Source organism: Lepidochelys kempii, chromosome 9, assembly GCF_965140265.1.
Source record: "Lepidochelys kempii isolate rLepKem1 chromosome 9, rLepKem1.hap2, whole genome shotgun sequence".
Taxonomy (NCBI): Eukaryota; Metazoa; Chordata; order Testudines; family Cheloniidae; genus Lepidochelys; species Lepidochelys kempii.
In genome coordinates this window covers 33726192-33739824 of record NC_133264.1, presented here as the reverse complement: position 1 = coordinate 33739824, position 13633 = coordinate 33726192, and the positions used below count along the sequence as shown (strand labels likewise).

The 13633-nt window shown below is 40.4% G+C and overlaps 1 protein-coding gene across 3 annotated transcripts in view; it reads right to left on the bottom strand.

The window, feature by feature from the left end:
- Positions 1 to 13633, bottom strand: part of PID1 (phosphotyrosine interaction domain containing 1) — a 159616-nt gene that overhangs the window by 130202 nt on the left and 15781 nt on the right. The window contains exon 1 of one of the 3 annotated variants that reach the window (XM_073359836.1): positions 11988 to 12033. The exons of the other annotated variants lie outside the window; for them this stretch is intronic. The gene's annotated coding sequence lies outside the window, so the exon portion shown is untranslated. Of the gene's footprint in view, positions 1 to 11987; positions 12034 to 13633 lie in introns of those variants that run through there. 3 annotated transcript variants of the gene reach the window in all.

The window sequence follows — 13633 nt, the reverse complement described above, 5'->3', positions numbered from 1 at the left end:
ACTAAACACAAACATTCTAAGGCTGGGCTCATGCTGACACAAAAGCAGCAACAGCAGAAGCAGCAACGATAATAGGAATGCCTGGCAGCTGACAGAGTAACTGCAGCTCTGTAGACAAGTGGGGAGGGGAGTGAGAAGAATTGGGACCCAATCCAGGACCCAGCAGTCCATTTCAGGCCCCAGCACCCACCTTCTGGGATATCAACCTTTTCCTGCTGCCAGCTAATGTACTTAATCCTGAGTTCAAGAGGTCATAATCTGTGATACAATGCTGATGGTTCAGGGTTCAAACCCGAGTGATGATTCATGATGAGGGGGGGATGTTGCAGTTGCACATAATATAATGTGGTTTTTTACCTTTTTTCCTTTAAGAACACTAGAAAATTACAGTTTCTTCATATGTTAAAAGAATATTAATTTAGGTTATGAAGTCAAACTCCAACATTAGGAAATACCAAATGTCTGATTGACCAAGAAACCTTAACTCTCACTCTTTGGGTTTATGCGTTATCGTACAGTCTATAGTTACATGATCAAATACTATTTTCCCCCCACAGGTCCCTTGCCTTATTCTGTGCATAGGATGGACATGCAAGGAGGTAGAATTAGGATTGTGTGGGCAACCATAAATCTGGTATTTCCTAGCTTTTGTGTGTTTGACACTGCAACTTAAATAACAGTCCTGTAATGTGGGGTGTGCAGTTGTATGCCATATAACACGGAGCGTAGCTCAAGCTCTGTTAAGATTATATAGAATCTGAGAGGCAGATACAGGGACATTTGTTTCCCCGAATGTTTGAAATAACATAAGGAAGTGTATACAAAAGTTTCACAGAGCCACATCTATCATGCAGTCTTCAATTTTCCAACTCTGTAAAACACTTGAGATTCTTGAAAAATGCACAGAATGAGTCAAATTTAACTATTAAGTTCAATTGGCATGGAGAGCACTCAATACCATGTAGGTCTGGACCCTGTGCCAAAGCAAATAGGACAGAATTACCCTAAAGAGCCAGAAACACAGTAGTGTTCTCATTTGGTTGCTATAAGCTGCATTTGACTCCTCCAAATGATGGAAAGAGGTTCCCTACTAAGTGACAGGCCAAGGAATCTGCCAATATAGGACATTATTTTCTCTCTAATGTTGGTAAGCATATCCCATACCAGTATGGCTCAGTAGGTAGCATTCTTGCCTTTGGGCCCATACCAGGATTTAGGCTTACAGTTGATGCTGATAATGCTATATAGTATAATTAGGAATGCACACTGTGCAAAAGTATTGTCCTTTGAATGAGATACTAAATCAAAATCCCTACTTTTCAGTTGCTGTGCACTTGGAAGAAAAAACACCCAACAGCTCTTTCAGAAAAAAGTAGACCACTCCACCAGGTTCCTGGTTGAATATTCCCTCAGGTGAGATAGGTGCTAAATGTCAAAAGCCATTTTTGAGATATTACTGAGCATATTTTGACTGCTTTTTACTTGGGCAGTGATTGCACTGCATAAATTATCAGATATTTGAAGGTGCTTACAGGGTAGGACAGGAAGTCCAAAAATCAAAGTTCCATAGCATAGCATTGAGTCTGCTTTCACATGGCATTTACTTAAGGGAGACACACTGAAAATGTTCCAATGACAATATTAGTAATAAAATATTTTTCATTTAGATAGTGCATTTTTACCTAAGACTCTCAAAGTAATCATTTCTCTCCACAAAACAACTTCACTATGCACCAAATACCAGCATGCAACCAGACTGGTAATGTTGCACACAGTATATCCCCAAGGGAGTATGGCTAATGTACCTGCATAGCTGTAGACACACCAACACTGCCTCTACACCTCCATGTCCAGGTCCCCAGATCTTGCCCTTCCTCTCCACAACAGAGCCATACCAGTTCTAATGCACTGTGGCCCTCCACAGAGATAGAAGTGGTCTCAGGATTGGTCCTGTGAGAAATGGTTCACTGTAACTGTAATTATATTTTGCATACCATAATTCCTTGGAGCAATCTGGACCTTCATTCTACTTCAATTAAAAAAACCACTCTGAGAAGCAATAAAAACACTGCCATTTCACTACACAGCAGTGCCAGGAAAAGCCCCGAGGGTCCATCTGTAAGAGTCAGATCCCTTGAACCTAGATTTGTTTAGTTATTTTAATATTTGGAATGTGAAATCCACACGCAAATCAAGTTTGAGCAATCAGGTTCTATATGGAACAAGTGCAGGGGGGAGGAAGTGGTGAAATTCATCTCCGAACCTGGTACGAGGACATGGCTCTGTCAATCAACCCACATCTTCTGGCCACTTTCTCCAACATATGGGCTGGAATAGCAGTGGATGCATGTCTACATGATATCGAGGGCCAATGAATCCACATAAATGTAGACCCCACAGCCCTGCTCCCACCCTAACCCATTTTTACTCTCCATGATGGCCTGTGAACTTCTGGTATAAAGCCACGGGCTTTGATAGACTTTGAAACAACTAGAACACTTTGAATTTTGAACATAAATAACAATGATCAACCTCTACATAAGCAAAAGCTACACCCAAAGCTAGCTGGGATTTTATCAGTCTTTGTAGCCTCAGTAGATCATATAATTTTAATATACCTATGAAAAATACAGACAAGATACATGGAGTAAAACTTCATGAAACTCCAGTGAAAGCATGTTACATGTTAGGCAAATCAAAAGTATCAGACTAATTGGTTAGAATGTAAGCCAGAGCTGGCCAAGCTTCAGATTTTACCCTAACATTTTACTTTACCACATTTGCCTTTAGCTGATAAAAATCATTAGCTGGCAAATCACTCTCTCTCTTGATTTTTAAGTGTACAGAGCATAATCACGCATAAATACTTCCCAAAATAGACCAAACATTTAAAAAAAAATTTCACAATACAGTACCGCTTTGAATAGTTAAAACTAACTCTAAATCACGTTGCATTATTTACAGAGCAAAGTCAAACTCTTACAACATTTTTATTTTTCAAATAAAACCCATAAATACAGGTAACAGTCAGAAGCAGAAGATAACATGGAATCCTTAACATCTGCTTTCAGATAGGATTTCCCATCCAGACCCTCTTCCAAAGATTTGTTCAAAGCCCAGACCAGTATGAAAATTAATGATTGATTATAACAGAGAAAAGAAAAGATCTGGAGCCTGATTCTCCACTGCCCTGTATTTTATATAGCCATGACAGGAAGGATAGTCCTATGGTCACGGCACCAATTTGGAACTTGAGAGATCTGCTTTCGATTATCTGATCTACCACAGACTTCCTATGTGACTTTAGTCTCTCTGTACCTCAGTACTTCCCTACCTCATAGGAGCATTGTGAGGATAAATACATTAAAAACTGTGGGCGCTCAGAGACTGTGATAACTGAGGCCATATATTGTGCAAATTGAGGGACACCACTTTGATTTGCAAGCTTTTGCACACACTTTCCACAAGGATAAATAGCCACATAAAGTGCAAGTCAGTTGAGAATCAAGCCCATAGTGTCATCCTGGCAGTACTGACTCTGCATAAATTCTTGATTAAGAGAAAACATTGGTTTGCCATTCTTATAACTGTTGCCTATCTGTCCCAAAGCAGTTCCTTTATGCACATGTAATAGCCTGGCTGCATATATCTCCTGTATGCCTCTAGGTTAATTTACCCCTACAGAATATGGTCCTCGAGTCTTTTAAGAATCTTCCCCCTCCCCCTGGTTACTTACAGTACTTGTGCAACTAATCTGGCTTGTCCTGATAAAGCAGGCAATGGGAATCTAGCCATGCAGCTTCTTTATCTGGAATGTCCCTAATGAAAATACCTGTTTGTTGCCCATCAACACCTCCTTCTAGGAATTCAAGGGTGACTGTGGCTGTTGCTGAAAATGATTGTATACAGTATTGTTAACTCTGATATGGTAACTGCTCTACATCACCACCTTTAACAAATTCTTCTCAAATTTTGCATTCAGAAGATTATTTTGCTATATGGACAGTAAGTGCACCATATTATGTTAACGCTGCAAAGACTGGGTCTTAACTTTTCATAAAGCAGATTTTTTATTTGTTATTTCATTCAGGTGCTCTATTAAGTTTTATTTCACTCCTCTACTTACACATATGGTATATATTATGACTTTCATAAAGGAAACGGAGCATGCTGGGAGAAAACTCTGCTGAGCTTTCATGCTAAAGAACAATTGTCCCCTTAGCACAGAAGCAACAGACATTTCATGGCAATTTTAATTTCTTGACTGTATGATTCTATTTAAATGCATCATAATAAGTACCTACTCTATGCTCTGGATATGACTTAATAAATTAAACAAGGTAGCAGTTTGTGACATGTCCTTGGATATCAGAGAGTTTAAGTTTCAAATGAATCGGTTAATTAAAGGTGTTAGTGATTATAACTGCACTGTAGAGGCAGTTTCCGTATATCAGTTAATAATACTGTCTGCAGGATAACGAACCAATGGGCTAACAAACCGCAGAAGCTCAATGGCTCTATGTCAATGAAGAACAGGCAGAGTATTTTGAATCTGAAGTTTTTCAGTAAGTTTACATTATGAGCTAAATGGCTGATTTCATGTTTTGCAATCTGAACTCTCCTTGGCCCTTGTAACATGCACAAAGCTTAAATATCATTTAGTGCCAAAAGTTTGTTTATCTCATTTCTGATTGAAAGTTTTTCTTTAGGATCCTTCATGTTTCCTGTTTGCTCGAAACTCTTCAATGTATGTGTTATTTTAACCCATTCAGTTTCACCGTTGAACTGGCTTTCATATCTAAACTACAAAAGTATTGCTTTATGTGTCTCCATAATTTCTCTGTTCACTAACGTTTCCTGAATTTATGACAAAGGACTTTTTACTTTACAGAAAATCCCAATATAATTTCCAAATTGTCAGTGTAATTTCCAAGGGAAGCACTTTCTGCAGATTCACCCCTGCTTGGTCAGCACTTTTACATAGAACAACAGCGTAACAGACCCCAAAAAGGACAGTTACCCTAGAAGGGGGATGTAACAAATCCACATGCACATTACCTTGCCAGCTAAACCACACATGTAGCCCCATGGACAACTCAGGACCCGTAGCTCCCAAAACACACCTTTGCCATGTGTGCCAAAGGAGAATCACCTCAGGTGTAAGTAGCATTAGAGCCACCACTGGCAACTTGATCCAGTGGCGGCTCGTGATTTTTTGTTTGACAGGTGAGGAACAAACCACAAAATGGTTATTTCCAAGCCTGCCCACTGTAAAATTTAATAGTTATTAAAAAGCTGTTGTAAACAGCTGGCGGGCCCAGCAGCTGGAACCGCGACCACCGCCAAAGCTACCTGGCTGGTGCAGGGGGCGAAACATGAGCTGGGCCATGTCTCAGCAGTGGCTCCTCACGTGCACACACTGGGTCCATTGGGGAGTGAGGTGCAAAAGAAATGGTTTGCTACATCTTTCCTTCAAAAGTTTTCTTCAAAAACCAGAAAACCAAAAAATGTTCTGTTTTTGGCAACCAAAAATTTTTGACCAAAATTTCTCCTTTCAGTTGCCAAACAAAAAAGTTTTTGGTTTTGTACGACATATTTTTCAATTTTTTGACAAAACCCTAAAAAACTTAAATCAGACATGGACATTTCCCACAGAAGTTTGCATTTGGACAAAAACCCATTCTTAGTATAAAAAATAGTATTTTGAATAAAAAGTTTAGACCAGCTTTACTGCCAGGCTGGTGGATGGAGTTCATTCCACCACCACTACCACTTATGCTGCTGGGTGGCTGATGATAACTGAACTTACAACAAGGTGCTCAAAGCTTACTTTGGGTGTTCTTTTGACATTTATATCGAAAGAAACACAAATTAACAAACAGAACTAGCTGTATGGGTGAGCCATATTCTGCATTGCCGTGAAGTCATTGGCACCACATCTTTAAGTTAGTACTCTTCTATAGGCCCTGAAACTGTTTTTTCCACTGACAACTGTGTGGCAGAGGTGGAGTGGCTGAAGAGCCCCCAACCAGCCTCTTCCACTACATATTTATGCCTACTTTTCACCCTGACAGAGAAGACTTCATGTGGCAACAGAGCTTATCAACATTCCCATAAGTATTTCTTAAGTGGTTACCTCCTCTGAAGCAAGTGGACTTCTATTTACTAAAGTCTCATACATCACTCTGTCATAAACCTAAGAGCTACTTATCTCAAAAAAAATGTTAACATTCAGTTAAGGTTGCTTTAAATATCAAGCGCTTTAAAATCAGGGAAGTGAGCAGTTAAACTTGCTCAATCTTGCTTGTTAATCCATCCGCATAACAACATGTAGATAAACTTGCACGCAAAACACTACAGAGAAAATGTTTCTGAGATAAAATGGTTCCATAAGATAGACCATCCAGGGCACCACACCAAGGTCCATAAAGACTGGTAGAGCCCTTCGCAAGATTGGGACCACAGGCTGAATCCTGCCTGCAGCAACACACGTACAACTCTCGCTACCTTTTGTGGGATTGAGAAAGATTCCTCCCTCAAATACATGTAGGCAATTCCAGGGGCCAAGTTCTTCCTCTCAGTTAGACCAGTATAAACCTAGAGTAACTCTATGGACTTCAGTGAACCAATGTGGACTTACACCAATGTAACCAAAATCAGAATATGGCCCAAAAGGAGTTACATGCACACAGATAAGGAAAAGTTTATCCTCAGGCCAAACAAGGAAAATAACAGAACACCACTGGCCATCATGCACATCCCCCAACTGCAACCTCTCCAGCGCATCATCAACGATCTACAACCTATTCTGGAAAACGATCCCCCACTCTCACAGGCCATGAGAGGCAGGCCAATCCTTGCTTACAGACAGCCCCCCCAACCTGAAGCAAATACTCACCAGCAACTACACACCACACCATAGAAACACTAACCCAGGAACCAATCCCTGTAACAAACCCTGTTGCCTTCTCTGTCCCCATATCTACTCTAGCGACATCATCCTAGGACCCAATCACACCAGCCACACCATCAGTGGCTTATTCACCTGCACATCTACTAATGTGACATATACCATCATGTATCAGCAATGCCCCTCTGCTATGTATATTGGACAAACCGGACAGTCTCAACATAAAAGGATAAATGGACACAAATCAGACATCAGGAATGGTAACATACAAAAGCCAGTAGGAGAACACTTCAATCTCCCTGGACACTCAATCACAGATTTAAAAGTAGCCACTCTTCATAAAAAAAAAAAAACCTTCAAAAACAGACTTCAAAGAGAAACTGCAGAGCTACAATTAATTTGCAAACTTGAATAGGGACTGTGAGTGGCTGGCTTACTACAAAAGCAATTTTACCTCTCTTGGTATTGACACCTCCTTATCAATTATTGGGAGTGGACCACATCCACCCTGACTGAATTGGCCTTCAACATTGGTTCTCCACTTGTAAGGTAACTCCCTTCTCTTCATGTGCCAATATACATTTATGCCTGTATCTGTAATTTTCACTCCATGCATCTGAAGAAGTGGGTTTTTTATCCACGAAAGCTTATGCCCAAATAAATCTTTTGGCCTTTAAGGTGCCACCGGACTCCTTGTTGTTTTTGTGGATACAGACTAACACGGCTACCCCCTGATACTTTATCCTCAAGTGAACACAACCACATCCATAACTCAGTTGATAGAGTTTTAACTCAGACATTATTACTTCTGAAACTCTCTAGCTTCATACAACAGTGGCTATTGAAATGCCAAACCGCATTCATTTAATTTATCTTGGAAAGCTTCACATACACATAAAAAAAAGCCTCAAACCATAACAGAAACAAAAGGTCAGCCTGTTACTTTCAGAATAAATGTAGTAAACTTCAGAGCAAACAAGTTACAGACATTTCCATGTACAACATTGACTATTGTATAGTTGGTGTTTTTACACTACAGTACAATGGGGTCAGCATTTCTTTTGATAAGAAAAAATACAAATATTACACTTGATAAGACATCCTGGTAAGTCCCCTCTGAAGAACATTTAAAATATTTACTTGTTTCTCATAACTAATTGGCACTGAGCTGCTCCAAAGTAAAGTTTCTAAAAACAGAGTTTAGGTTATTAAACCTTAGCACACATAGTACAGTTCAGTTATCCACAAAACACTCCCACTACACACTCTTCCTCATGAACCACCCCACAATTCCTGATCCATTCCTCTCCCTGAACGGGGACCTAGTCCCAGCTTATATGCAGATTCTTCTCTAACTAACCCACAAAAATTACTGTTTTCCCACTGCTGGTTTCCAACCTGGGCCAAGTCCGCAGGATCAGGCAATCAGAGAGTGATAGCCCAATCATGAGAAAAAACCTAAAGATGTAGTTTCTCTCTGTGACGTTCCCTTGGTGTTATCTGGACCGGTGATCTGCTAAGTCACTCCAATCCTTGACTCTGGGAGCCAGCTTTACCCTGCTCTATTGTGAGAACCCCCACTCCTGAGCTGTTCATGCACAGCCTCTGGCATGTAAGCTGCTTGGATTGTGCAACCGAATGACACTAGCCAATGCCTCCGGTCCCAGACAAAACCCTCGGAACCTCTGTCTTGCAGTGTCCAGTTATGCCGCTGGACACTGCAAGCTTATATGAGTTCTTCAATTTAACAAATAAATTGATATGCACCAGGCCTGTTATCCAAAGGGGAGTCTCTGACACGCTTCAAACCAAATGAACTGCTTCAGGTAGAACAAACAAATTTATTAACTACAAAAGATAGGTTTTAATTGATTATCAGTCAAAACAGAACAAGTTGGATTTGGTAAATTGAAATAAGAACAAAATGCATTCTAAGCTGATCTTAACACTTTCAGTGCCTTTACAAACTTAGATGCTTCTCACCACAGGTTGGCTGGTTGCCCTTCAGCCAGGTTCTCCCCTTTGATCAGCACTTCAGTTGTTTGGTGGTGATGTCTGTAGATGGCGATGGAAGAGAGGAGGAGGAGCATGGCAAACATCTCTCCCTTTTATCATGTTCTTTCTTCCCTCTTGGCTTTGCCAACCCCCCTTCAAGGTCAGGTGAGCATTACCTCATCATAGTCCCTGACTGACCAAGGCAAGGGGGGTAACTCACTCGAAAGTCCAACAGATCCTTTGTTGCTGCCTAGGCCAGCGTCCTTTGTTCCTGTGAGGCTGGGCTGGGTTTGTCCCATAGTGCCCTCTGCAGTATGAACTGCCCCTCTGCTCCTAAAGATTTTTGCCTGTGCTTGTTTTAAGCCATGAGGACACATTTTCAGCCTCATAATTATATACATGAAATTACAACCTATAACATTACAATAACAACAATGCTCAGAGAGTCATGAGCCTTCCAAAGACACCCAACATGACAAACTTTGCACTGGATACCACACAATCATATTATAAGGATGAACATGGGGGTGCAGGGTGTTCCCCCGAGATACAGAGTGTCACACTCTCTGTCCAGACAAACATCTTTCAGCAATCAATGGACTAGTGCCATCTATGCAAACCATCTCCCAAACCATTAAAAGATCAGATTCCATGTATGAGCCATCTAGAAATTCACCACTATTTCAAGCATTAGATGGGCTCGGTCAAGTAATTTAGGAAGTGAACATTTCAATATAAATTAATCAAAGCTTTAATGCAGTGGCTCTCAACCTTTCCAGACTACTGTACCCCTTTCAGGAGTCTGATTTGTCTTGCATACCCCCAAGTTTCACCTCACTTTAAAACTATTTAGTTACAAAATCAGACATAAAAATACAAAAGTATCACAGCATGCTATTATTGAAAAATTGCTTCCTTTTTCATTTTTACTATGTAATTATAAAATAAATCAATTGGAATATATTGTACTTACATTTCAGTGTATAGTATATAGAGCAGCATAAACAAGTCTTTGCCTGTATGATTTTTTAGTTTGTACTGACTTCACTAATGCTTTTTTATGTAGCCAGGCAAATATCTACATGAGTTGATGTATTCCCTGGAAGACATTGGCACACCCCTAGGGGTACATGTACCCCTGACTGAGAATCACTGCTTTAATTAACATCTTCACTGGCCTGAAATTTCAGGGTTTCATTGCCCTGGATTGTGCAAGGCAGTTTCCCCATTTATTTAGGACCCCATTCATTTAGGGCCCAGTTCATGAGGTCCTTACAGACCTGGACAACCAAAGCATTCACAAGACTGACACAACAGGATGCCACGTTGCTCAGTTTTCACAACAGAAATTACTACAGTAGAAGACTCCAAGGACAGGAGGACCATGTGACCACAAAACTTCAAAAAACAAAGACAGAACTGAATGCTAGGATTTTCTCATTGCTGATACAAACCTGCCAATGTGAGCTATCTTTATTCAAGCAACCTTTTAAATGTATGATATTCACTTCCTTTGTATTCTGAGAGTGTCAAGGTTCCTTCCCCACTCTGAACTCTAGGGTACAGATGTGGAGACCTACATGAAAGACCCCCTAAGCTTATTCTTACCAGCTTAGGTTAAAAACTTCCTCAAGGTACAAACTTTGCCTTGTCCTTGAACGCTATCTTGCCACCACCAAGAGTGTTAAACAAAGAACAGGGAAAGAGCCCACTTGGAGACGTCTTTCCCCAAAATATCCCCCCCAAGCCCTACACCCCCTTTCCTGGGGAAGGCTTGATAAAAATCCTCACCAATTTGCATAGGTGAACTCAGACCCAAACCCTTGGATCTTAAGAACAATGAAAAAGCAATCAGGTTCTTAAAAGAAGAATTTTAATAAAAGAAAAAGTAAAAGAATCACCTCTGTAAAATCAGGATGGTAAATACCTTACAGGGTAATCAGATTCAAAACACAGAGAATCCCTCTAGGCAAAACCTTAAGTTACAAAAAGACAGAAAAACTGGAAAATACATTCCATTCAACACAACCTATTTTACCAGCCATTTAACAAAAGGAAATTAACGCATTTCTAGCTAGATTACTTACTAACTTTTTACGGGAGTTCTGAGCTGAATTCCTGATCTGTTCCCAGCAAAAGCATCGCACAGACAGACAGACCTTTGATCCCCACCCCCTCCAGCTTTGAAAGTATCTTGTCTCCTCATTGGTCATTTTGGTCAGGTGCCAGTGAGGTTATCTTAGCTTCTTAACCCTTTACAGGTGAAAGGGCTTTGCCTCTGGCCAGGAGGGATTTTATAGCACTGTGGACAGAAAGGTGGTTATCCTTCCCTTTATATTTATGACAGGGAGTAAAAAATAATAGCTTACCCTTTAGAAATGTCATGTGTTTTTGCACTAAGACTAAGCTTCAGGGTTCTTTAATTATAAAACATTAAACATAAGATCAAAATGAAAATACAATAAATACTTTCTAGCCATTCCTTAAAAATAGGTGAAGCTATACTGTCATCTCACTATTGTACAATAAAAGTTAATAAGATTCAAAGACATATCCCCATGCACCGAGATAAGACTAAACTCCTAAATATGTGTGAGCTGAGTAGTTCAACATACATTTATCAAAGAGAACTGTCTGGTTTTAAAGAAAATAAAATCCATCCTTTGGAACTCTGCACCTAATGTTCCATCAATAAAACATGAAAAAGAACTAGGAGCTCCGCCTCCTCCATAATCAGAACCACATTTTTAAGAAAGGCAATTTATCAAAGGTTTTCAACAAGTTTACATAATGTATTCCAGTGGCCACAGTTACACTGATTTACTAAAGGCATTCTTTCACTGGAAGGTAATCTCTGCAAAGAGAAGTCAGGTACTATAATCACAAACCTGATATTTGGCACAAACCCATGGCCAAAGCTACCCAGGGCCTGCTTTCTATGAGTCCAGATTGGTATTTTCCAAGAAATACCAGAACAAAATGAAAAGTGGAATATAAACAAATGTGCTGGGCATTAATGTCATTTTCATTTGAGGGAGCAGTGGAAGATCTCCACATCCCTCTTCACTTTCCACCTACTCACCTTTCCATGCACAATCTTACAAATGAAGGAGGTGAATTCCAAACCCTGAAACTGGAAAACACATGGGTGTTAAACTTGCAATTTTTAATTATTATTATTACATTTCAGGATCTAATTCTGGAACGAACCCCGTGTGGGCATGACCCAGGAACCCATGCGGAAAGCACAGCAGGATTGTGGCCTTGGTAACAAGCTTTTTATACCAATACAAAAAAATGTGGCACTGCTAGTTTCTCTTTTTTTTTCTTCTTCTTCTTCCCCCCAGCTCCCAGTTACCCTACTCTGGTCACAACCCATTGAAGGACTGCCCCCACAGCATTCAGATTTAGAGAAAGTATTGTAAGCATTCTCCCCGCAAGATGCTCTGTCCCTACAGAACAGAGCTCCCTTCTCTGTTTCCAGCTTCTCTGACCTGACAAGAAATGGTAGAGGCTCACACTTTGTGGAGGCTATGGGAAAGGCTGGGAGCCCACACCAGTGGTGAAGGAAGCATGTTTACTCCTTAAAAAGCCAAAGCACCATGAGAAGACCCCAGTGACTCTAAAGGATTGGGCAGGTAAAAGAAAGGCAATCTCTGATGGGGGGGGGGGAGAAAAAAAGGCTAGAATCCTCTGATCTCACCTGACCTTCAAATAGTTCCACTAGTGGCCTTGATGTGCCATTGTTGTGGGAGCCAGGGTCTTAAGCAAGTCTCCTCCAGCAGACCAACCAGAGGACCTGAGATGGGTCAGTCAAAGCCCCCACCCCCTCCCCACACACACACACACACCCTCCAACAAGGAATCAACAAGCCTTTTATCTCTGTCAGATACTCTGACTTGAGAACAAGTGCAAAGGCAGGTCAGAAAGCGTGTGCATCATCATGGGGATCACTGCTGGGTAGCTTTTTGATTATCTACCAAAAAAATCAGCTCTCCATCACTGTTTAGCTACATTTCACACCACTCTGGCGAGTCCATTTCAGTGGAATGCAGTGAAGCTTATCTTTATTATCAAAGATTTATTCAAACAAATAGCATCAAGCTCCATAGTCCCTTGCAGTCTAATTACAGAGCAGACTTAAAAGTCACATTTTCAAAATCTCATTTCTTCTGATTCTAATCCAAACTACTAAGTACAGCTGTGAAAATGAAGCCTGTTAACATTTGGATTGTACAGATTCCCTTAAAAACACTGAAAGAGACTCAGGCTGCTACATTGTTTTAATCACATTTATTGATATTCATAATTATCTCCCTAAAAATTCTCATAGAGCAGGAGGTAGCATTAAAAAAAAGACATGAATGTTGATTTAACATCATGCAGTGGTGCTGGTATGGACAGCACAGAAAGCAATATTAACTGTGGGCAGTACGATCAGGGGTGCTGGAGGTGCAGCAGCACCCCCCAGCTTGAAGTGGTTTCCATCATTACAGGGTTTACAGTTTTGTTTAATGGCTTTCAGTGCCCCCACTACAAAAATTGTTCAAATGCCACTAAATATGGCACGAAAGCAGAAAACGTTACAAACAGAAATCTCTCACTATGTTTATATATTATACTTACAGGCCTGATGCACCTCTGCCCTATTCTAGTTGTATACAAGGAAGTCAACGGAGTTCCATGGCATAATACTAGAGTAATATAGTGATAAATTATATATACAA